This window comes from Monodelphis domestica, chromosome 5 (genome assembly GCF_027887165.1).
Source record: "Monodelphis domestica isolate mMonDom1 chromosome 5, mMonDom1.pri, whole genome shotgun sequence".
Lineage (NCBI taxonomy): Eukaryota > Metazoa > Chordata > Mammalia > Didelphimorphia > Didelphidae > Monodelphis > Monodelphis domestica.
In genome coordinates, this window is record NC_077231.1 from 60,244,547 (window position 1) to 60,267,785 (window position 23,239).

The 23,239-nt window shown below is 38.3% G+C and overlaps 1 long non-coding RNA gene across 3 annotated transcripts; it reads right to left on the minus strand.

The window, feature by feature from the left end:
• Positions 1-3,063: 3,063 nt before the first annotated feature.
• LOC103104725 (uncharacterized) lies at positions 3,064-23,015 on the minus strand. Of its 3 annotated transcripts, none has more exons than XR_008912095.1 (5): positions 22,839-23,015; positions 18,765-18,836; positions 15,486-18,126; positions 12,187-12,347; positions 3,064-3,800 (listed from the first exon to the last, which is right to left on the minus strand). It is a non-coding gene; the product is annotated as an uncharacterized LOC103104725 (long non-coding RNA). The 3 variants fall into 3 exon arrangements; XR_008912097.1 differs by having other exon boundaries at positions 3,068-3,800; positions 17,932-18,126; positions 22,839-23,012; XR_008912096.1 differs by lacking the exon at positions 18,765-18,836.
• Positions 23,016-23,239: the final 224 nt, after the last annotated feature.

Here is a 23,239-nt window from a genome sequence, read left to right on the forward strand (position 1 = left end):
CGAGTTAGGGGGCAGTCCCCTTTGGCATGCAAGTATACATACAAATACATGTTCAATCAACTACACCCAAAGTTCATTCTTGATCTTCTCGTGCAGCTTGTGGTCTGGAGGCAACTTCATGGTGTCTTCTCCAAACAGTTCAGTTTCTGGATTCGGAGAGGAGGCATGTTTCTTAACCTAAAATTCTTCTCAAAAGGAATTTAAACTTTGCAATTTAAAATAATAATATTTTTGCATTTCCCCCTTGAAGAGGGTGTTTGAAAAACACAGGGATCATTTAGGGATGCATGGATGAGTTATGAGGTATATGAATCAATTGGCAAGAGAAATTAAAAAGACATCAGAAAAATCCAATTTAAAAAAGATAATTTCTGGATGAAATATAGACTATCAAAGTCTTATGTGTAAAAATTCTAAGAAAAGGAAAAATAAATCTATAACAGGTCCTTGAATCAGGGCCCAATTAAAATGATCTAAGCAAGTAAGCATTTACCCAGTCAGTAGCCAGGAGTACACACAAGTTTGCCACACTATGAAAGACAGAAAAGGGATTATAGGAGCCAGGTTAGGAGCCAAGTTTGGGATACTCGTCTTTAAGTATTTTCACAAAGAGTGTGGATACAAGGAAGGCCTACATCTTAATGTTTGTTAAGCGTTGCAACCTTGAGTCTTCACACTAGCTTCAAGTCCTTTGTATTGGCTCAGAAGTGCATCAGTCCTTCCTGTATTGGTTTCCTTGGCCCTGTGCAATGGCTCTTTTGTATAGCTTGTCCTAAAATCAGACAGACTCATTAAGCAAATACCCATAATTTTTTCAAACAACTAGTGGCATCATTTTTATAGTCTCAAGCTTTGGGGGCATGCATTGACATTATAGCAAATGTATTTTAAACTTATATTACTGCAAAATCAAAAAGTTAAAGAAAATCTTAATAATGGTGACATATGCTTCAAATATAAAAAGGAGAGAAAAGTAGAAAACTGAAATAGCATATTGTACATGCAATAAAAATATAATAATTAAAGTTCCAAAAATAAAAATATAGCTTATAATCATTGACACACTGTGTCAGCTAAGGAAATATAGAATACAAGGCTTTCTCACCAAAAATGAGATCCATTTCCTCTTCATATTTGACCATGATCCACTATGTGTACAAGCAAATGAATTTTACAAGGTAACAGTTTTTTTTATAAAGAACAGTAGTACAAATATGTAGGTATCAATAACCCCAAAATTCTCAATAACCCGATTAATGACAATAACAAACAAACCCACTATAATATTTCACATAAATTGCTGAATGTCATTTTTAAAAGCCTATGAACTGAAGGATATTTGTCACAATTTTTACAAATGTAGCACATCTTTCAACCTGGGTAAACATATTTTTAAACAAAGTAAAACTTATTTTGGGTTTTGAACATCATCAAGAATTCTAGATATCATTTTGGTGGAAGTAAAGTGAGCTGAAGAGTTATAAATGAGAGTTGTTCCTCTTTTGGGAGTGCTCCAGGGGTACTATATGCCCTGAGGTTAACTTCCCAGCTTCCATTCACAGTTTTATAAATGCGGGAGTTGGGGATTAAATTTGTATTTCACTTCAGCTACTAAAACGGGCCTTATCTCCTTTAGGGGCAGGCAAAATGACCAGATGTTGTTTTAAAAAATTCTAAAAATCATGTCTAAAGAACCCTTAAAATCAATTTGAGATATTTAGCTCATCCAATTTTCCAAACATTGTTATACAATTGTAACAATGTTCTGATGGAGTCCATCTATCCTCTATGTGACAATTTACAAATTCAAAACAGAAAAGCTGTTTTTATATGGGCTTATTCAATAATGTTTGTATAGTTATAGGGGAAAAGCAACAGAATTTAACAGTAGTTAAAACCCAGTACATTAAAATGATTCAGTGTAACAGAATAGTACTGAATACATTAATATATGAACTTAAAATCACAAAGTTAAATCTTAAACAAAACAATCAGTAAAATGCAATAGAATTACAGAGATTTTTATAAAACAATGGAGTCTGAAATGCCTTAAAATATAACCCCCAGTCTCTTTAAAGTTCCTTGTTTTTTTTTTTAATTATCCATTTAGATGCCTATTGTCAGAAGGCAGAAGAGTGGTAAGGGGTAGGCAATAGGGGTTAAATGACCTGCCCAAGACCACACCACCAGGAAGTGTCTGAGGCCAGATTTCAACCAAGGACCTCTTGTCTCTAGGCCTGGATCTCAATCCACTGAGCCACTGAGCTGCCTCCCCATAGTGACGGTGGGTTTTTGAAATCTCAAAATTTTCCAAAGAATTGCAGGGAGCTGAATTTTTCCCCTGAATCTCAGGTGGTATAAATAAAAGTATCAGTGCACTCAAAATATATCCTCTTAAAGTAACCATGCTTGTAAGTTCCTGTTTGGAAAAGTCTCTTCCTTCTCCTCTTTCTCCCTACCTGTTCTCCATGCCCCTTGCCACATGGAGGCTAATCGTAGCCTTAGGAAAAATCACCCCCATTTTTACCAGCTGGTTTTTGATCCTGAAGAAATTGGGTCTGCTACCAGCAGCCTGGGTCCTGGTGCTGGGCCTGGGGTGATGAGCCATCTGGGTCATAGGCCAGAGTTGCTGGGGCTGGGGATCAGCTGGGTCAGGTGAGTGAGAAAGAGACCAGGAGCAGGAGCCAGGAGCTGGGGTGGGCAGGGCCAGGACCAGGTGAGCACAATCTGGGTCCAGATTGCAGGTATGAGTGAGATAAGTCAAGAGGCATGCTAAAAAGCCTTGGAGAAATGTGGTTTTAAAATCATTATCTAGGATATATATATATATATATATATATGTATATATATATCAATTTATACATTTATAATTTATATATGTATGTATAAATTGAGAGTTTTTCCCATTTGGTCGCCATTAACTGTAACAGTTAAATCAGTCTCTAGTAATAAAAAATATTACATTTTAGAGGTTTATTAAAGATTACTAGAAATAAAAGATACAAATCAATAAGCCATGTTTCTAGGGTTGATAAGCCCATTCAATTTCACTCACTACATCTTGAGAGACGCAAGTGTTTAGGAGGGGAAACAGAGAGACACAAAGTAGGCAGAGAGTCAGTTTAAATACAAATTTTATTCTCAACCCAGATGGGGATCTCAGATGAGATTATAGGGCATTCTGGGAAGTGCCATGGACTTCTGGGGATTGAAGTCTGGGGTTCAAATATCCATTTTTACAAGCCTAACCTGGTCAATCAGCAGAGCAGAGAAGAAGTCCTTTCAGGACAGAATAGCCCAAACCCACAGATCCAGCACATAATCAGAGGAGCAAGATTACAAGCAATTCCAGGGGGGAAAGAATAGGGGAAAATGAGTAAACAACAAAAAAGAAAAAATTACAATCAATAGTTTCAATCCAGGTAATAAACAAAGAGCAAATGGAACAGAGAAGGACCAAGGAACACCAATCAAAAAACACAGAAACTCCAACAAATTGGACACAAGCTTTGGAAAAACTCAAAATACAATTTGGAAAACAATTAAGAGAGGCTGAAGACAACTGGGAAAAGAATTTAAAAAGCAAAATAAGTCATCTGGAAACAAAGGCACATGAACTAAAACAAGAAAACAGTGGCTTGAAAGTCAAAATTAACCAGCTTGAAAATGAGGCAAAGAAGATGAAAGATGACTTACAAGGAAAATAAGAACAAATGGAGAAGGATGACCAAAAATCCAGGGATGAAATTGAGTCTTTAAAAATTAGAATCCAACAACTAGAAGCCCAAGGCAGCAAGAATCTATAAAACAAAATCAAAAGAATGAAAAAATTGAGGAAAATATGAAACACCTCATTGACAAAACATCAGACATTGACAACAGATCCAGGAGAGACAATTTAAGAATTATTGGACTACTAGAAGATCATGTCAATTGTTTATTTGGGTTTATGTTTAGGGGTTTTGGTTTCATAAGATTATTCACTTAGAAAAAGGATCAATATGGAAAAAATAAATTAAAAAATTGTTTCTACATGTACTTGAAAATTTTAATAAATTAAAAAGGCCTTATCATGAACTCCGCATGCGTTAAACCTAAATTAATAATGATCCTGAAACTGGCTTCTCCTCCCTATTAAAGGCAAACCATCACCCCACCTCACTGCCAACATTAAAAGGTGCTAGTCCTTCCACACTAAGGTAGGGAAGCTAGAGGAATGCATCAAAACACACATAAGGTATTTTTCAACTTTTATGAATCTTGACTAGAATATATGTCACATACTATGCAAAAGTAACAGGAATATAAATGTCATATTTTTCCATAAAAACTTGGGAATATGCTTTAGTGAAGCTACAGCACCTTTTATTTTTAATGGGAAGAAGGTACCATAAATAGTGGGCAGAATAACTAGAAAGAAAAAGGATAGAAAAATGGTGTGGTACTCATTGCTAAAGTTGGTACAAAAGACACAAGGTTTCAATGGTAGCCTCTTACTATAGTGTCAACTTGATGAAAAATATTCTGGACTTGGAATCAGAGACTAGGGTTCAGGTGTTGATTTATGTAATAAAGTAAAACTTAAAAAAAAAAAACTTAATGGAGACAGCTAGGTGGCTCAGTGGATTGAGAGTCTGGTCCAGAGATGAGAGGTCCTGGGTTCAAATCAGGCCTCAGACACTCCCTAGCTGGGTGACCCTCAGCAAGTCCCTTAACCACCATTGCCTAGCCCTTACCACTCTTCTGTCTTGTGACTAATACACAATTTTGATTCTAAGACAGAAGGTAAGGGTAAAAAAAACCTTACTTTATATTATCTATAATCTATCTGAAAAAAAACCCTTATTTTATATTATCTACTATTAGTGCCCATATCCCAAGTTGTGAACTAACTGAAGACAGGAGTATTGTCAAAATCATATTTGTACTCTCCTCTTCTTTACTCTTCCATTCTCCAGTGTCCAAAAAAGTTCCTCTGTACACATTTAATAAATACGTATTGCTGTATTATATTGCATGGTTTCGCATTTTTCACCATGTGACTCCATATTGCCTCTAAAATATTTTTTACATATCCTTTTCACTTCTCCCTAGCCCAAACCCATATTTTTCTTTTCTTTTAAAACCCTCACCTTCCATTGTGGAGTCAATACTGTGTATTGGCTCCAAGGCAGAAGAGTGGTAAGGGCTAGGCAATGGGGGTCAAGTGACTTGCCCAGGGTCACATGGCTGGGAAGTGTCTGAGGCCAGATTTGAACCTAGGATCTCCTGTCTCTAAGCCTGACTCTCAATCCACTGAACCAAACCCATCTTTTTAGTATCACTCTACCTAATTCCTCCTTCCCCAATATGCAATCTAGACAAACAATCCTTTTCTCTGTTCTTTGAACACCTTTCCCAAATTTTTGTCTTTGTGATAGCCATCCTTAGTGCCTGCAATTAATTCCCCCCTCCTATCTGCCTTTCTTCCTTTAATGAACAGCTCAGAGGTCACCTTCTAATGAAGCCTTTCCTAATCTTCCCAACCGCTAGTGATGTTTCTCCCAAACTACCACAGATTATAAACTCCTTAAGGACAGAGATTGGATTTTGCTTCTTTTTATATCCCCAGTGCCTAGCAAAGTGTCTGACACATAGGTGGAAATTAGTAATTTATTGAATGGTTGGGTAGGCTATTCTCAGGGTTATTCTTGATTTAGCTTTTTTTTTGCCACCTGAGTAATATTTAATGACTTGATACTTATTTGAATTTATTTTCTTTACATAGATGATACAATGGATTATGTGTTAAGGTTAGAGTCAAGAAGACCTCAGACCCTTCCTAATCTGTGTCCCAGAGAAATCATATAACCTGTTTTAGACTCAGCACTCTTGTCAATTAAATGAAGATATTAATAGCACCTCTTTCATAAAGTTGTTAAGGGGACCAAATGATATAATATATGTAAAGTGCTTCACAAAACTTACAGTGATAATTTAATGTCAACTCCTATTAGTGTATTTAGTATTATATTCTCTTCACCCTTTTATATGCTTATATATTAACATTATTATATTAACTCAGATAAGACACTAGATGTATGACCCTGGGCAAGTCACTCAACCCTGTTTTCCTCAATTTCCTCATCTGTAAAATGAGCTGGAGAAGGAAATGCCCAACCATTCTAACATCTTTTCCAAGAAAACCCCAAAGGAGACCATAAAGAGTGAGACACAACTAAAACAATCAAACACCAAATATTAACTTGTTTTCTACTTTCCAAGGTAAGCCCCTTTTGAGCAGGAGTTATTTCACTGATTGTATTTGTATTCCCAGCATCAAGCAGAGTGCCTGGTGCATAATGGGTGCTTAATAAACCCTTGTGCATCTAGTGATTTATAGAAATAGAGATAGAAGTCAGAGTGCTCCTTATAGACTTATGGGCTACCTGAAACATGTGCTTGTTGAGACTCAGAAAGATTTTGTGCTGTCTATTGTGCTTTCCCTGTAAGCTCATCTCACTGTCTTTCTCTTGCTTTTATTTATAGAAGCCTATATGGTGGTGCTTAGAATAGTTCAAAAGTGAATTATGAATCCTAAATAGCAACGATTAATGCCTATGATGCTCACCTCCGCACGGACCTACTCAGGCCAGCATAGTTTATGGCTGGTAAGTTATAAGTCAATTACCCACTGTGATGATCTACTTGCTCTGGGTGAAGATTCATTTTCCCTGTAAATTAATTCTTGAAATGTTGAACAGAGCATGTCATCAGTATCATTATATGCCCTCCCCCTGCTCCCTCCCAGCATTTCTGTCATCCTGTTGCAGGTGTTTGCTTCTGAACAGGGAGTGCTGGGAGTTGAACACATTAAAGCATGACTCTACCCTTGGAAGTCATTCCTTTCAAATCTGGTGACTAGCTTCCTCCTTACTGTTTATGTCATTGAAACAAGAGATTATTCACTGCCATTTGTGATGTGATGTAAAAATGATTTCTGATCTTTCTTTTTTAGAAAGAATGAAGTCTTTCTTCCCTTGAAATTTTTCTACGAACTCTTGCTCTAGGAGAATTTCTCTTCCCAGATTGAAAATAATTAGATAAAAATTTCCCAGTCATAAGGTTTGTAAAACACTTTAAATTATTTTCTTATTTATCACACTAATCCTGGGAAGGAAGTAGGTGCTGCTATTTTTCTCATTTCACAGTGGAGGACACTGAGGCTGAAACAAATGAAAGGATTTGCTCAGGGTCCTGTGAAGATTGGATTTGGCCAATATGAAATGACTTGAACCTAGTGTGAGATTCAAGGTTGTGGCACTTGACATATGTTAAGACGCAGTACTCCTTGAACCACACTCTTTGTAAAATATTTTCTTTGAAAGTACCTAACAATCAGCTATTCTGGCTCCCCTATTCCTTAGAAATGATGAAATATAAGACCAGGAAATGGCACTTCCCTTTTTTTTTTTAATTTACACAAAAAATCTAGTCCTTTTTCTCTCTTATAGTATAGTAACTTCCTGTAATCTTGGCTGCAAATGGGTAAGTGAAATATTACTGTATTCTGTCCTACAGACTTGTGGGATAAGATAAAAATTACTTTAATTGGACCCTAATAACAAGGTCCTGTTATGAATTTATTCTTTAATTCAGAATTTTATATACATAGTTTTTGATATTTTGATTCTGATTTTGACTTTTTTCTCTCAAAAGCTTAATTTTTCCCTCTATTTTTCTTTTATGTTTTTGGTTTTTTCTTTTGATTATTGATTCATACATAACTCTATCATTTTGAGCTGATCTGGGTATTGATGAACACCCTCTTCAGGGGAGATTGTATGTATTTTTATTTTAAAAAATCCAAGATTTAAAATTTTGTTTGAGAAGAATTTCATGAAAAGAAATTTGATAACTCCTTGAACCCAGAGAGTGAACTCCTTGAAGAAAGATGCTTGCAGAAACCTACACTGCATCAAGAAGATTGATACTGAACTTTTGGGTGCAAGCAGTTGAACAAAAGGGGATTGAAAATTTATTTTAAATGTATACTTTTATGCCAAAGTGGACTGCCCCCTAATTTGGTTTTTTGTCAATGTGCCAACAAAACATTGGTTTTGCTTTCTCTCTTTTCTATTTCTCTCTAACTATTGTAATTTCCTCTTAGAAAGTAAATGTTATATACATCTATAATTAGGAGTTTTTTAGGTCTACAAGATGATTATGTTAAATGATTAATAGGGAGAATAGTCTACCAATGATCATTAGGGGGGATTGTGAAGATTGGATTTAGCTCTCCCCTGATTGTAACAATGAATGTACTTAGCTCTTCCTTGACAGTGAAGATAAAATTATAATCCTCTGTCTTTCTTTAGATTTTAATGCCCAAAATGTTAACTCAGTATTTAAAATAGTTTTACCTATTTTATCTACAAAAAGGTGTTAACTAACTACAAAAAGTGAACTAACTAAAAAAGGTGAATTAACCACAAAAGGTATAACTAACTAAAAAAGGTGTGAACACCCATTTCATACTTTGAATGGGAAGTCCTGGAGAAGAGCGTCTGCTGTGTTTGGTAGACGTAAAATTTAGGGGAGGTGACAAAAAAGAAAAAGGTCTTTAAATAAAGGAAACAGAGGCACACAATGATCAATCAAGAATGAAGAAGAATCACTTGAGGAGAGACTAGAAGTCAGACACTCAGACTTGGAGTGAAGACTGTGGAACTGGACCCCTGGAGTTGTTTGTGCAAGAGACCTCAGACTGCTTTCCTTTTAGACAGTCACCATGGTGAGGAAAGGCTGACTTAATTTCCTTGCCTTTCTGGAGGTGTGAACCTCTGAGAAAGGCCCATCCTCTTGAGGCTCCTTTCCCCTGGCTGGGGCTTAGAATTTCTACCTGGCTCAGAGGAAGCCAGGGCTCTCTCTCTCTCTCTCTCTCTCTCTCTCTCTCTCTCTCTCTCTCTCTCTCTCTCTCTCTCTCTCTCTCTCTCTCTCTCTCTCTCTCTCTCTCTCTCTCTCTCTCTCTCTCTCTCTCTCTCTCTCTCTCTCTCTCTCTCTCTCTTCCCCCTTTTATCTCTTCCCTCTATTGTAAACAAACTATCATAAATTCCATTCTATTTTTGTAATTCATTTTGGGATTTAGAAATTAAATCCCTGGCAACCAACAATTAAATAATTCAGTCAAACCATAAAAAATTTAACAATCCTATGGCTAGTAAGTATGCGAGGTGAGCTTGGAACTCTGGCATTCCTAATGAGAGGTTCAGTACTTTATCCACTGTGTCTCCTGGAAGCCTAGTTTTAGCTTTCTTAGCTCCTTTAGACTTCCCTAAGACAGTGAGAGTTCTGAAAAATATAAAACTGGTCTGAGGTGACTAGGGCTTTATCCCAGGGTACGAAAATTGAGAGTGTAAAAAGGTTTAAAATGATTTTCAAAAGACTGAGCAATCTTCAAATCAGTTAACATTTGCATTTTGACAACATCTCATTTCCTTCAGCAACTAGAAATAACTGATCTTAGCACCTAGTAAGCAAAAATGAGCAGTGAAAATGGAAGCTACCAGATGTTTGTTAAGCCATTTTTCAGTCAAGTCCAATTGTCTCTATTTGGAGTTTTCTTGGCAAGATACTGCAGTATCTTTTACCCCACCCCATAGTCCTGGATGCCATGTGAGCTCCTTTCCAGCACAACCAAAAACTGAATCTAGATCCACATAACTGCCTCCCACCACCTGCCTCCATTCTGGTCAGGAACTCCTTGATGGGGTTCATCCTATCCTGCTATTTGTCTTTCTCTGAGTGTTATTCTTTGCCCATACCACCCTGAGTTGAATTGGTTTTAACTATTTCTTATAATTGTGGTGAGGTTGAATTCTCCTATATGGGCCATTCCATGAATCATGTTCAGAGATTTGCACATAGAGTTAATAAAAAGTCTCTTATTGTTTGCAGATCTGATAGCTCAGTGAACATTGAAAAGGGAGAAACCACCCCTTCTGCCTCTCTCTTCTCTTTCAGCTCTGAATAGCATCATGGATTTTTTGGGCTATTTTCCAAGAGGAAAGAAGTGAATTATTCTATTTTCTCCCCCTTCCAGCCAGCATGAGGCTATAATTGTTGTTAAGCCATTTTTCAGTCAAGTCCAATTCTCTGTGACCCCATTTGGGGTTTTCTTGGCAAAGATACTGGAGTGCTTTGCCATTTCCTTCTCCAGTTCATTTTACAGAAGAAGAAACTGAGGCAAACAGGGTTAAGTGACTTGCCCAGGGCCATACAGTTAGTAAGTGTCTGAGGCCAGATTTGATCTCCAAAAGATGAGTCTTCCTACCTTTGGGTCCAGTACTCTATTCCACACTGCCGCCTACCCTCCACGGCCATAATTATTTCGGATTACCTTTTTTGTATTTATTCTTTCCTGATCTTAGGTGAATTACTACCTGGATATGTCTAAGCATGGAGCTAACCCTGTGAGTTAGACAGACCTGAGGATCCTTTTGGATCAAACTTGAACAGTATCAAGGGAGAAATCTGTGGCAAGTACTCCAGAGTCCAGAGAGAAAACAGCAACCACAAGCCAATTGACTCACATCCAGTTGTTTTATCAGCAGACATGAAGTGGGAATTTGGAGAGTGTAAAACCAAGGTGAAATACAAAATGCCTAGTAATCATGCCAACTCAATTTTTTAATGAGGTTTGAGTATCACGTTCCTAGTAGATATTAGAAGGTAGAGGCTAAATGACTGAATTCTATTAAATTTGTTCTAATAATACTTGGTGTGAATCTTTTATGTTTATTTTTATTCATATAAGTATTAAAATGTAATTAGATATTTCTATTATACCTAGAAAAAAGTTACACATTCCATAATTAATTCATATTGCACACAGAATTTCTTTTACTTTTCACTTTTTGGGTTAACCTTAGATGTATGCCATAATCTAAGCTATAAGTGAAATCTTACTTTGGATGCTAAGGTAGATATTTATTTAATGTGTCAAAGAATATGAGAATAAGATGTTCAGTTCCTTCTTAGGCTCCTCATTACTGAATTTAGTATAATCTAAAAGCCTGGCCACGTAAAAAAAGAATAGATGCAGAACCCAAGTCCAAGTGGGCCCATCAGTGGTTCCTCAAGGTTAGATGTTATTTTCCCATTATGAATTGAGAAACAGTTAAGGTAGTAGGTAGAGATCTGATCTCGGAGTCAAAAAGGTCTAGGTTCACATCCTGCCTCTCCAACATCTTAGGGAAGTTTTTGAAAGAGTAAGTTTCAGGATTATATTTGTATGAAAATTTCCTAGTGACCCTATAGTACTCTATGATGTAATAGAGCTGGACCCTCCAAAAACACTTGCTTCATCCTATCAAATTATTGAATTTGATAGGTTCTAGATCCTTGTTCAATAATTGACAGAATAGATTCACTCTCTGAAAATCCCTGGGGCAATCACCCCAAACAGATCTGAGATCCTCCCCAATGGAATGCAAAAATATTTTGACTGTCCTTATGGATGGGCACACTAAAATAGGCTTATATAACTGAATTGAGGACATACTTCATCTTGTTTGCATTGATTGCCTACATTGCTTCTAGCTTTATTGAATATATAGGTACAATGTGTCATCAGAAAAGAAATAAATCATCAGCACTGTAAGAACTTTTTGTCTGCTGGGTAGAGACAAATACTATCCTACCCAACAATCAAGAAGAAAGAATACACTGGTGAAGAGCAATTTATTCATTGTTTTATCATGTGCAGTACAATAAAAACACCAAACTGTTTCTGAACAATCCTATGTAAAGTTTTTTCAGTTTCTAAAAGTGCTTTGCTAGTGATCTGAGGCTTTTCACTGACTTCAGGTAAAGTCTTAGTTACCTAGTTAATAAAAATGAATGATGAGGCCTTAGTAGTTCTTTACTGCCTTCTAAGTGAGTTTCAACTCAAATCTTGGTCTCTGCTTTCCATTAGTTTACAATTTACTAATACTTAAGAATTCTGCCTCAGATAGATGTTAGCTATGTGGCCTGGGCAAGTCATTGAAGCCTCAGGTCCTCATCTGTACCATGAGCTGGAGAAGGAAATGGCAAACTTCTCCAGTATCTTTGCCAAGAAAACCCCAAATGGGGTCACCAAGAGTTGGATGTGTCTGAAAAAATTACCGAACAAAACAAAGAAACTAAAGAACAGTTCACCCTCACCTTGTAGTCTCTTCCTCTGTTTAGTTGGTTCTTCCCAGAATCCCCATTTTAAAGAAAGTACCCAGGTGAGCCTCCATTCTTGACTTGATTTTCTCCTTCACGTCCCCCATACTTTTCAGCTTACTTTTATGTTTTGTATTCCTCCATTAGAACATAAGTCCCTTGAAGAAAAACAACAGCTTGATCACATGGGGATATGATTGGGGATGTAGACTCTAAATGATCACCCTAGTGTAGTGCAAATATTAATAATATAGAAATAGGTCTTTATCAATGACACATATAAAACCCAGTGAAATTGTGCATTGGCTATGGGGGGGAGTAGGAGGAGGGGAGGGAAAGAACTTGATTCATGTAACCATGGAAAATAATTTAAATTAATTAAGTAAATAAATAAACTTAAAAAAAAAGAATATAAGCTTCTTGAGGACATGGACTGCCTTTGCCTAGTGCCTAGCAAAGTGGCTGATACATAGTAGATTCTTAATAATTATTTAGCAATTAGTTGATTGATTCTATTTCTATTTCCAGGACTCAGTACAGTAACTGGCAAATAATAAGTGGTTGTTGACATGAATTGACCCATTATGGTACTAGAACCTATGACCTTGAGATTAAACATGTGTGTGTATGTTTCATTGCTTTTTCCCATTTTGTTTTTTTTCTGAATTTACACACTAAATTAAATGAATATTTTACATATATGTTATGGAACAGAAAAAAAGAGTAGGTGAGCCTTTGTTTCTGATATGTAGAGCTTCCTTTCCTGAGATTAAATCTCATGTTAAATTTGAACTGAGTTGGCTAGACTTGATTTGATGAGATGGAAATAGTGCAAACATCTTGGCAGCAAGTAAAGGTGTGTGTTTTCTTGTTTTCTTGGCAACTGACAGATTAAGTTGCTTATGACACTGTAATATTTAGTTATGAGCCTTTCCTCTCAACCCAAATTTATAATTACAACCTTGAGTTGTCAGTGGACAAGCATTTATTGAGTTCTTACAAGTCAGGCACTCTGCTAAGTTCTGGGGATACAAAGAAAGACAAAAGGAATTCCTGTCTTTAGCTCCCAGGCCAACAGGAGAGAGAATATGAAGCAAGCAAACAAAAAACAGTACAGACAAGCATTCTACAGTATAAATTAGGGATAATCTCAAAGAGAATGCACTAAGATTAAAGAGACTTTGGGAAAGGTTTCTTAAAGCCTGGCATTTCCACTGAGCATTTAGAGAAGATGGAGAAACTAGGAAGTTGAAAAGAGGAAGGAGGAAGTTGCAAGCATGGGGAATAACCAATGAAAATAACCACAATTGGGGAATGTAGTGAGTGTCTTATGTGATTAAGAGCAAGGAGGCTGTCATCAGTGGAATGTAGAATATGTGGGGATGAGTAAGAAGTCAGAAGACTGGAAAGGGAAGAGGGGACCAGGTTTTAAAGGGCTTTGAATGCCAAAACAAAGATTTTATATTTGATGCTTCAAATGAAGGGGAGCCCCTGGGATGAATTGAATGGGAGTGTGTGTGGAAGGTGATATGTTCAGGTCTATACTTCAGTAAGGGTCAATTTGACAGCTTAGGATGAATTCAAATGAGGAAATTATTTGGGAAACAGGGAGTCTAATCAGCAAAGTATTTCTTCTTTTCTTTCTTTTTTTTTTAATTTTGTTTTAAACCCTTATCTTCTGTCTTAGAAATGGCTCCAAGGAAGAACAGTCAGGGCTGGACAATTGGGGTTGTGACTTGCTCAAGGTCACACAGCTAAGAAGTCTCTAAGACCAGCTTTGAATTTAGGACTTCCTATCTCCAAGCCTGGCTCTCTATCCCACTGAACTACCTAGTGAGCTATTTCAATGTGTGGGCATGAGGTGAAGAGGCCCTGCCTTAGCATGGTGGTATTATTCCAATAGGGGAGAGAGAGTGGCATGTTTGAGAAATGTTATAAAGGGAAATTTTAAAAGGCTTGGGGGAAAAATGGATTTAGGAGGGAAGAGAATGAAGAGTCCAGAATGAAATCAAAGTTGCAAGTCTGGGCTACTGACAAGTGAACTTTTTTAAAGTTACAATAAATCCAGAGTTAAAACTGCAAAAACTGAACAATTACGGAATGCTGAGTTTTCACCGTTCTGGGCTGAGCCTCAGATTTTCAGAATCAGTGAGATTTCAAGTGCTGCTGATCAATGGTAAAGTCAGTGTCTGGGTTTCAAACATGGCCATTGGAGAGTAAATGACAAGTCCAGCTTTTCGAGTAACTCCCCTGCTGGACTTGGAAAGATGGGGAGTCTACAGATCATATTGCAGGAGGCATTCGACTGGAGAACTCCCAGTAGGATGGCCCTTTCTGCTGGGTCAGAATGCCTTCTTGGCAGGGGGTACCCCTTCATGGCTGTGTTTCCATGTCATTTTTGCCACGGTTCCCTCTTCCCTCTATTCTGAGCCTAGCATCCTAGCTGGACTTGATATTTATAAGCACTTAATGGCTCACTCTTCACACCTCTAGAGCATAATAGGCATCTAATAAATGCTTGTTGACAGACTAATCTTCACCCCCTCTAGGTCTCAGTTTCCTCATATGCCAAATGAGGAAGATGGGCTAAATGGCTTCCAGGTTGGTTGTTGTTGAGTCATTTTCAGGTGTGTCTGACTCTTTGTGACTCCATTTGGGGTTTTCATGGCAGAGATGCTGGAGTGGTTGACCATTTCCTTCTCCAGCTCATTCACAGAGGAGGAAAACAGGGTTCAGTGACTTGCCCAGGGTCACACAGCTAGTAAGTGTTTGAGACCAGATCTGAATTAGGAAGATGAGTCTTCCTGACCCCAGCACTCTATCCACCCACCAAATACCTGTGCCTGTGGCTTCTAGATTCAGCTCTAAGTCCATACTCTGATGATTAGAGAAAACTGATTGAAGTGTCATAATCATTTGCAAAGGACCTTAGACATACTGTCCCTTTGGACTCTTGAAATAACTCTGTTAAAGCAGGTTACAGACATTATTGCCATTTTACAAATGAGGGAACTGAAGGTTACAGACATCATGGCTTGTCTAAGCCCAAGAGGTAGGATTTGAATCCAGGGGTGTTGTTGTCCCAGTTGTTGCTAAACAATTATTAAGTATCTACTATGCATCAGCCACTTTGCTAGGCTAAATAAAAACAAAGTTAGCTTTATTAGCTAGGTAGAACAGTGACCAGGGAGACATGAGTGCAAATCCAGTTTCAGTCAAATCCTAGTTGTGTGACCTTGAGCAAGTCACTTGATCACTACCTGCCTCAATTTTAAAATGGGGATATCAGTGCCTACCTTTTAGGTTTGCTGTCAGAATTATAGGAGAGAGTATTTATATAGCTCTTAGAACAATATCTTCTATGTAAATGCTTATTCCTCTTCCTTCCCCCCACTTTCCTGAGAGTATCTGAAATGAAAGGATGTTCTTAGTAAGATGCATGTTGTCATGAGCCAGTCAAATATGTGGGGGATGGATCAACTGAGAGCATTTTTGTTCCATCAGCCAACCAAATGTAGTGACAAAAAAAAATAAAAGAAGTTTATACTTGTAATTATTCTGGGCAAGATTTGGTTTTTTCCTTCACTTATCAGGAATGATATATTTTCATTTTGATCAAAATAATTTGTCTCCCCACCTAGTGATTTGTGCATGGTCATACAGCTAATGAGTGTCTGAGGCTGAAAATATCAGAGTTAATCAAAGTATTGATTCAATCATTAAACTTTATTTTAATGATTAATTAACAATTTTTGAAAACACCATCATCTCACACATTCTTTTACAAAAGCAACTTCAATTTGAAAAATAGCAGAGTAAGAGTCATGGTGGCAGCAGCAGTGGTTCTGTTTTCAGTCATATCCAACTCTTCATGACCCCATTTGGGATTTTTGTGGAAAAGATGCTGGAATGGTTGGGCATTTCCTTTTTCAGCTCATTTTACAGATGAGGAAATTGAGGCAGACAGGGTTACGTGATGCCCAGCTAGAAGTCTGAGGCCAGGTTTTACCTAAAGAAGATGAGTCTTCCTGACTCTAGGCTAAGCACTCCATCTACTCTGACATTGACTTGGGTTCAAGTCCTGCCTTTGACATATACTGACTCTGAGATGATAGCAAGGCACTTAATATAATAAAATATTAAGTAGTAGTAGTAGTAGTAGTAGTAGTAATAGTAGTAGTAGTAGCAGCAGCAGCAACAGCAATAGTAATAGTAGTTGTAGTAGTAGCAATAGCAGTAATAGTAGTAGCAGTAGCAGCAACAATATTAGTAGTATCAGTAGTAGAAATAGTAGTAGCAGCAGCAGCAACAGTAGTAGCAGTAGTGATAGTAATTATTACAGTAATAATAGTAGCAATAGTGTCAATAGTAGCAGCAGCAGCATCAGTAATAGTAGTAGCAGCAGTAACAGTAGTAGTAGTAGTTGTCAATTTGTGTAGTTTTTTTAACATTTGCAAACTCCTTTACAAATACTATCTCATTTAATCCTCAAAACAACCAAACATTCTCCCCATTTTACAGATAAGGAAATGGAGACAGCCTGTAAGTGTTTAAGGTCAGGTCTGACAGTAAGTCTTTCTAGACTTCATTCCAGGACTTTTCCACTGATCCACCAAGGAGCTTCTCAGTATCCTCAGACAAGTGTCTAAAGCGGTTAGCTAGTTGTTAGCTCTATATTGTAGGCAGCGTTTCCTTACTAGAAGTAAACTTATACCAATGAAATTGAAGGCTCACACAAGGGCAATAAATTGAATAGTGTTTTCCTGCCATGAAACACCCTTTTCTTTTAAAGTCATTTCAGTTTTCTGAGAAATTTCAAAGGGAACTGGGGTGCCACAGTGGATTGAGTGCCAGGTCTGGAGTCAGGAAGACTTGAGTTCAAATCAGTCCTCAGACACTAGCTATGTGACCCTGGGCAAGTCACTTAACCCTGTTTACTTCATTTTCCTCATCTGTAAAATAAGCTGGAAAGCAAAGAACAAATCATTCCAGTATCTTTGCCAAGAAAATCCCATATTAGGTCACAAAGAATCAGACCCAACAGAAATGACGAAAAGGGCAGGGAATCAGCGATTCAGAGACAGAAGGAACCTAAAGGTACCTGGTACAACCTTTCATTTTATAGCTGAACAAACTGAGGCTCAGGGAGGTGAAGTATTGCCCCAGGTTACTCAGGGAGTAAGCACTGGAGGCTCCCTGAGTTGCCATGCTCCCTCCATTAGAAGCTTTCCTACCCAGTATAATTGAATCAATTGCTTTAAGAAACTAAGAGATACCCGGATTGTTTGTTTTCTTCTTAGCGCCTGGCAGGAATAAGAGGAGAGCAGCTCCAATTTGTAAAGACTTTCCATTTCTTTTTGTTTTCTATCTGTTGAGACTTAATGATGCCTTCAGGGCGCCGGGTGGGGGGAATCTAAGATCTAATCTGGGCTGTCCTACTGTCCTGTGACCGCTAGGTGTCACTCCTGGCATTTCCTCCTTAGGCTGCTGAGTTCCAAATGCACTTCACACCTTCTGCAGTCAATTTTTAATGATCAGAGCTTGGATTTCTGAGGTTGGGAATTACCCAAAGAAAAACGTTCATCTGGGGCTTGTTTCCCGTTCTCAGACATCGCGTTTGGGGACCACCGAGCCTGGCTTTCTCATGAAGGGTGCACAAGCAACCAGTTTCAGGCAGATTCCCAGCCCGTTTAGAGCTGGAGAGACCCTCAGAGAGCATCATCTAATTCAACCGTTCCTCACCAGAAGTTTCCTCTAAGCTGCCTAAGAGGCAGTGTGCTCTACTTGGCTGGCCTTACAGGCCCCTCCTTTCTCCCATGCATCCTGCTGTGTGACTCTGGTCCAGCCACTTAGCCCAGAAGGGGCTAATCTTGCAATGGTAGATGTAATTTCTTCCACAAGTCCAAGTTCTTTCCTGTGCATCCCCAGATCTGCCATCTTTAAAAAAAAAAATAAACCTCTTTCTGTCTTAGTAACAACTCCAAGATAGAAAGCAAGGGTTGGGCAAATGGGGTTAAGTGACTTGGTCACAGTCACACAACTAGGAAGTGTCTAAGGTCAAATTTGAACACAGGTCCTCCCAACTCCAAGCCAGGTGTCCTATCCACTGTGTTACCCTAGCTCTTCCTACACATGCCATCTTGATTCAGTTCATTACTTCCACTTCCTCCTCATCTTAAATTTGGACTCTGCCATTGATACTACCTTTGACTGTGCTAGGACAGCTATGGCTTAATCTGGCTCTCTTCCCAGCCTCCGTAGTACTTCTTATGACTCTCCAGTCAGGCCATTCTGGGTGTACCCCTCTCCTCATTCTCTTTCCAGTTTCTTATTATGTATTGACTTCTCCCTTAGAATGTAGATCATATTCTCTAGCATTTATGCAATATGTTAAGGAGTACAAAGTACTTTACAAATGTTCTCTAAGTGTATATCCTTAGAACAAAGGGTAGTTGGGTGGCACAGTAGATAGAGCATTGGGCTTGGAATCAGGAAGAGTCATCTTCATGAGTTCAAATATGACCTCAGACACATATTAGCTGGGTGAGCTGGGTGAGTCACTTAACATTTCTTACCTCTGTTCCTCATCTGTAAAATGGGCTGGAGAAGGAAATGGCAAACTATTCCAGTATCTTCGCCTAGAAAAACTCGAAGTAAAGTCACAGAGAGTTGGAAATGCTTGAAAAACTGAATAATAGGACAATCCTACATGGTAGGTGGTATTAGGATCCCTCTTTTACAGATGGGGAAATGGAGGCACAGAGAGGTTAATCAACTTGCCCAGGGTCACAGAGCTAGTAAATACCTGAGGCTGGACTTTTTACTCAGCTCCTCCCAACCACAGATCTACTGTACCACTGTCAAATGCTGAATTCTTGAGTGTGTGAGGGCCAGATAATCAGGGGTAATAAACCCATTGACTCAGTCATGGGCAGAGAGAGTAAGCTTACTAAGGAGACCACATCCTCTCGAGCAAGGGAAAGTGAAAGAGAGAAAATGATAGGAACAGAAAGAACAGATACCTATGTGTCTGGAAAGCCACCGAGCTAGAAAACACACAGCACGGTGATTATAGCTGATTATCCATTTATTATGACAAAGAGCAAGACTTCTGTAGAATATAGAATTTTAAGCACTTCATCATTCTTTGGGATGTATCTTTCTCACAGAAAATTGTTTGCAAAAAGACTTTGACCAAAACATTTCTAAGACCTTACTACAAACCCAAGTAAATGAGGAAAAATGACAATAACTTGGTGATTTCCAGGAATCTAGGAGAAAAGAGTTTGAGTCATCTGGTCATGACATTACAAAAGCTTCTTTGGTCATCAAAATAATGAACAACTCAAGGATGATTACGAAGGAAGCTTTCCAAGAGATGTCTGTATTTTGATTATAGCTAGACAATACTTTTTGAGCTGCTATTTTGAGATCCTGGCCCTGCCATGGAATCCCAGGCAAATTAATAAGTATGTCTTTATGGCTGCTTTTCCTCAGTGGATCTAATTTGTCTTTAGGTTTCTTCATATATCCTCACATACCACTTAACTACTTCTTGTAAATTTATATTCCTTGAGGATAAAAACTTTGTACCCTGGTTTAATTTATAACCTAATGCTTAGCACAATGCCTGAAGCATAGTTAGCACTTGATATAATGTTCTTTCTTTCTATTTATCTATCCATCTATCTGTCTATCTACCATCTCTACCACCTATTTTTCTATCATATGGATGTCCTTATATCTCTTACATGTCCAGTGAACATATGCAGGGGAGGTGAGATACCATCTCATAAAATGGATCATTCTGCATTTAAGCATCTTTAATCTTTCATTAACATAGTAAGATGAATGGAAGACTTGTCTTGGAGTCAGAAAGAGCTGGGTACAAATCTTGCCAGAGCCACTTGCCAGCTGTGTCCCTGAGAAAATGAACTAACTTCTCTTGACTTCAGTTTCTTATTTGTTGAATGAAAGAGTCTCGTAATATCCCTTACAATTCTAAATTTATAATTCTGTGATGCTGAAGGTTTACCCAGCATGGACATCTTGGCACCTTGTCCTACTAACAAATGCAATGACCCCTCCTTCCCACCTTCTACCCCTTTGCACTGCACATTTTGCTCTTTCTCTGGGAATAAAAATAAAATCAATATGACTATTATTACTAGAAAGGATAAAGAAATCAACTGACTTGTGGCTCCATTCACCATCTCTGAAACTCCCCAAACCCCCTTATTTGGCTCATTTGTATGTTCTAACCCCCTATTAAATAACTTCCTTGATAGCAGGGATTGGCTATTTTTATATTTGTACTGTCAATATCTAGCAAAGTATAGAGCTATGTTGGTGAAGGAGTGGCACGTGGCACTCAGCATGCTGGAAAGGGCTGCTTAGTTCTCCCCTCTCCATTGAACATGGAGCCAATTTCCACATGCCCTGTCCCTCTGCCACTGTCTGGGGTAATGTGGGGGCTTCACAGGCAATTTGATGGTGCAGTGTGGGCACTTGATCTCTAAAAGTATTATAAACCCTTTAGAGTATAGTTATATAAAGAGTATAGTTAATAAATATTTTTCATTCATTCAATAGTTAGTGATATTTCCTTTATGTTGAATCTAAGGTGATACTCCAGAGGAGAGATTCCTAATGTCCTCTAGCCAGTACCTTCCTTGCCCTGCCCCTACACTACTTATCCCTCCAGAACAATGATTAAATCAACTGTGTCCTTGTTCCTATAAGAAAAATCAACTGTGCCAATTGATCTACTGTGGGCTTACTCATCATCCACATAATTCTTCCATTTAAATTCTCCTTCCTGGGCACCCCCCCCCCAATATGTGCCCTCTCTTCATTTAAAAAGTAAGCTTCTGTAGTGCAGGAACTATCTCTGCTTTTTCCTTTGTATCTTCGACACTTTGCACAGTGCTTGGCACATAGTATTCCTTTTTCATTCACTTCATACTTCTTAGAGGAAAAAAAAATTTGAAAGGGGGCATACAAGGATAAGGGCATAAGAAAGGATATCAGAAGAGACTAGAAGAAAGGAAGGTGGCAATATCTAAGATATTTCATCTGAATTGTGAAAGGAGACCAGATTCTTCTGAAGCAAGAGCATTTCCTCTTTAATTCTGTCCAGTCCTCCTATTGGTCTTTGTAGCTAACAAGGCCAAGAGGAAAAGTTTTTAGAGGCCATCACACTTCCAGGCATTTGGTTAGCCATGATTAGTCAACAGCTATTTTTCTCCTAAGTTCTACCAGCAGATTATATCTTCCAGTCCAAATCTCTGTCCCCTTCATCTTTCAGCCTCCAGGTTGCCCTCCTTATGTTCTCATTGATTGAAGATCCTAGCTTAGCTTTCCAGTCTTCTCAACTTCAAACATCACACTCCTTAACTCCAGGGTGTACCACTTTCTAACAACCTTCTCAGCTCCCATGAATGAACGAAATATTTATTAAATGCTTAGTATGTACAAAGCACTGTCCTAAGCACTGGTGATAAAAATAAAAATAGAAGTCTCTACTCTTTAGGAATTTACATTCTAATTAGAATGATAACACATGTGAAATCTTTCAGCTGCAAGTCAAATGGAAAGTCATATGGTCATTAGGGATAGCAGCAAAAAGGTTAGAAATGCCTCCTCTTTTTTCTTTTTTTTAAAATGACTCAACAACATTGTATATATTATTTGCTCACAACAACCATGGAAAGATGGTGAAGACATTATCCCTATTTTACTGATGAAGAAAGTGAGGCTAAGTCTCTTGTCCAGAGTTAGTAAATTGCTAAGATCGAATTTGAATTCAGATCTTCCAAGCTAATGCCTCTACTTTAGTGTCTTATTGGCCAAATCTCATAAGATTATGATGGTGAAAGATTTGACGCCAAGTATTTGGGGGGCAAGAACTTTCTTTTGATATCTATGGATATTGTAATAGTTAAAGGAATTGTTGAGGATTGAAGAGGTACAGGGGATGAGGAAGGTTTTGTAACAGGGAATAGAGGAGTTGAAGGGATAGAGGGAATATGGATGCTGGTAAGGTAAAAGGAGAGAGGTACCCCATGCTGAGAGGCTATCTTTGAAAAATGGGTTCCCGAGAAATGGGCCAACTATGATAGGCTGAGAGAATGTCTTCTCTATTGATTGATGTTGATGATACCCCAGGGCAGGTAAGCATGGACCCTCCTGAGGGACAAGCCACCCCCCCCCCCAGAACAAGGTTGCCCAGCAGGGGTCCAATAAGGACTGTTTATGGTTGAATGGCTGTCCTTAGGTTCTGCTCCTTCTATGCCCCCCTGAAATGATAGTTCTCTTATCTGATTGCGTTTATTTACTAAAGATTAATTTAATAACAAGTTTGGATTTGGAAAGTATCAGGGTAGAGGGAATAAGGATTTCCCTATACTTTTCCCCAGATTGGGTTTGAGTCTCTTTCAGCTTTGGAGCTGAGACCAGGCCTTACTGGCTTGTAGAGGGTTTCTTTTATTACTGACTATGCTAATCTATGCTAGCTTTTAATAAGTTCAAAGTTTTTAGCAGCAAACAGCAAGAGAAAGAAAAGGTTCTGACCTTCAGAACTGGTGGGCCTGTCTATTTGGGCTAGTGTCCCTAAAGACCAGCCTTACAGTTCAAACTGCTCCCCTTACCTTTTGCTTTATGACACAATCACAGAAATCCGGGTAGAGCACACAGTTGGGAAAAATCCAGGAATAGAGGTACTTCTATCCAGAGACAGTGAGAGAACGCTCCTTCCAGTTCCAGGGCCAGGAAAGAGACCTCTCTAGAGCAACTGTCACTCTCCCAGTCACCACTCCCCCCACCAACTGTCATCACTGTCCATCAATCTTCACTCTAACATTCTAACTGCTGTTTGCTCCACCTCAGTGGCAGAAAATCCCGGAGCTTGATTCAGTTTTCCTTTCCACAATCTCCCCCCCTTTTTTTTTGTTGTGGCCTCCCCAAGGTCACTTATATTTATTATACTTACTAAGCTACTAAATCTACTTTTTAACTACTCCCCCCCAAATAATAAACTTCCCTCAATTAT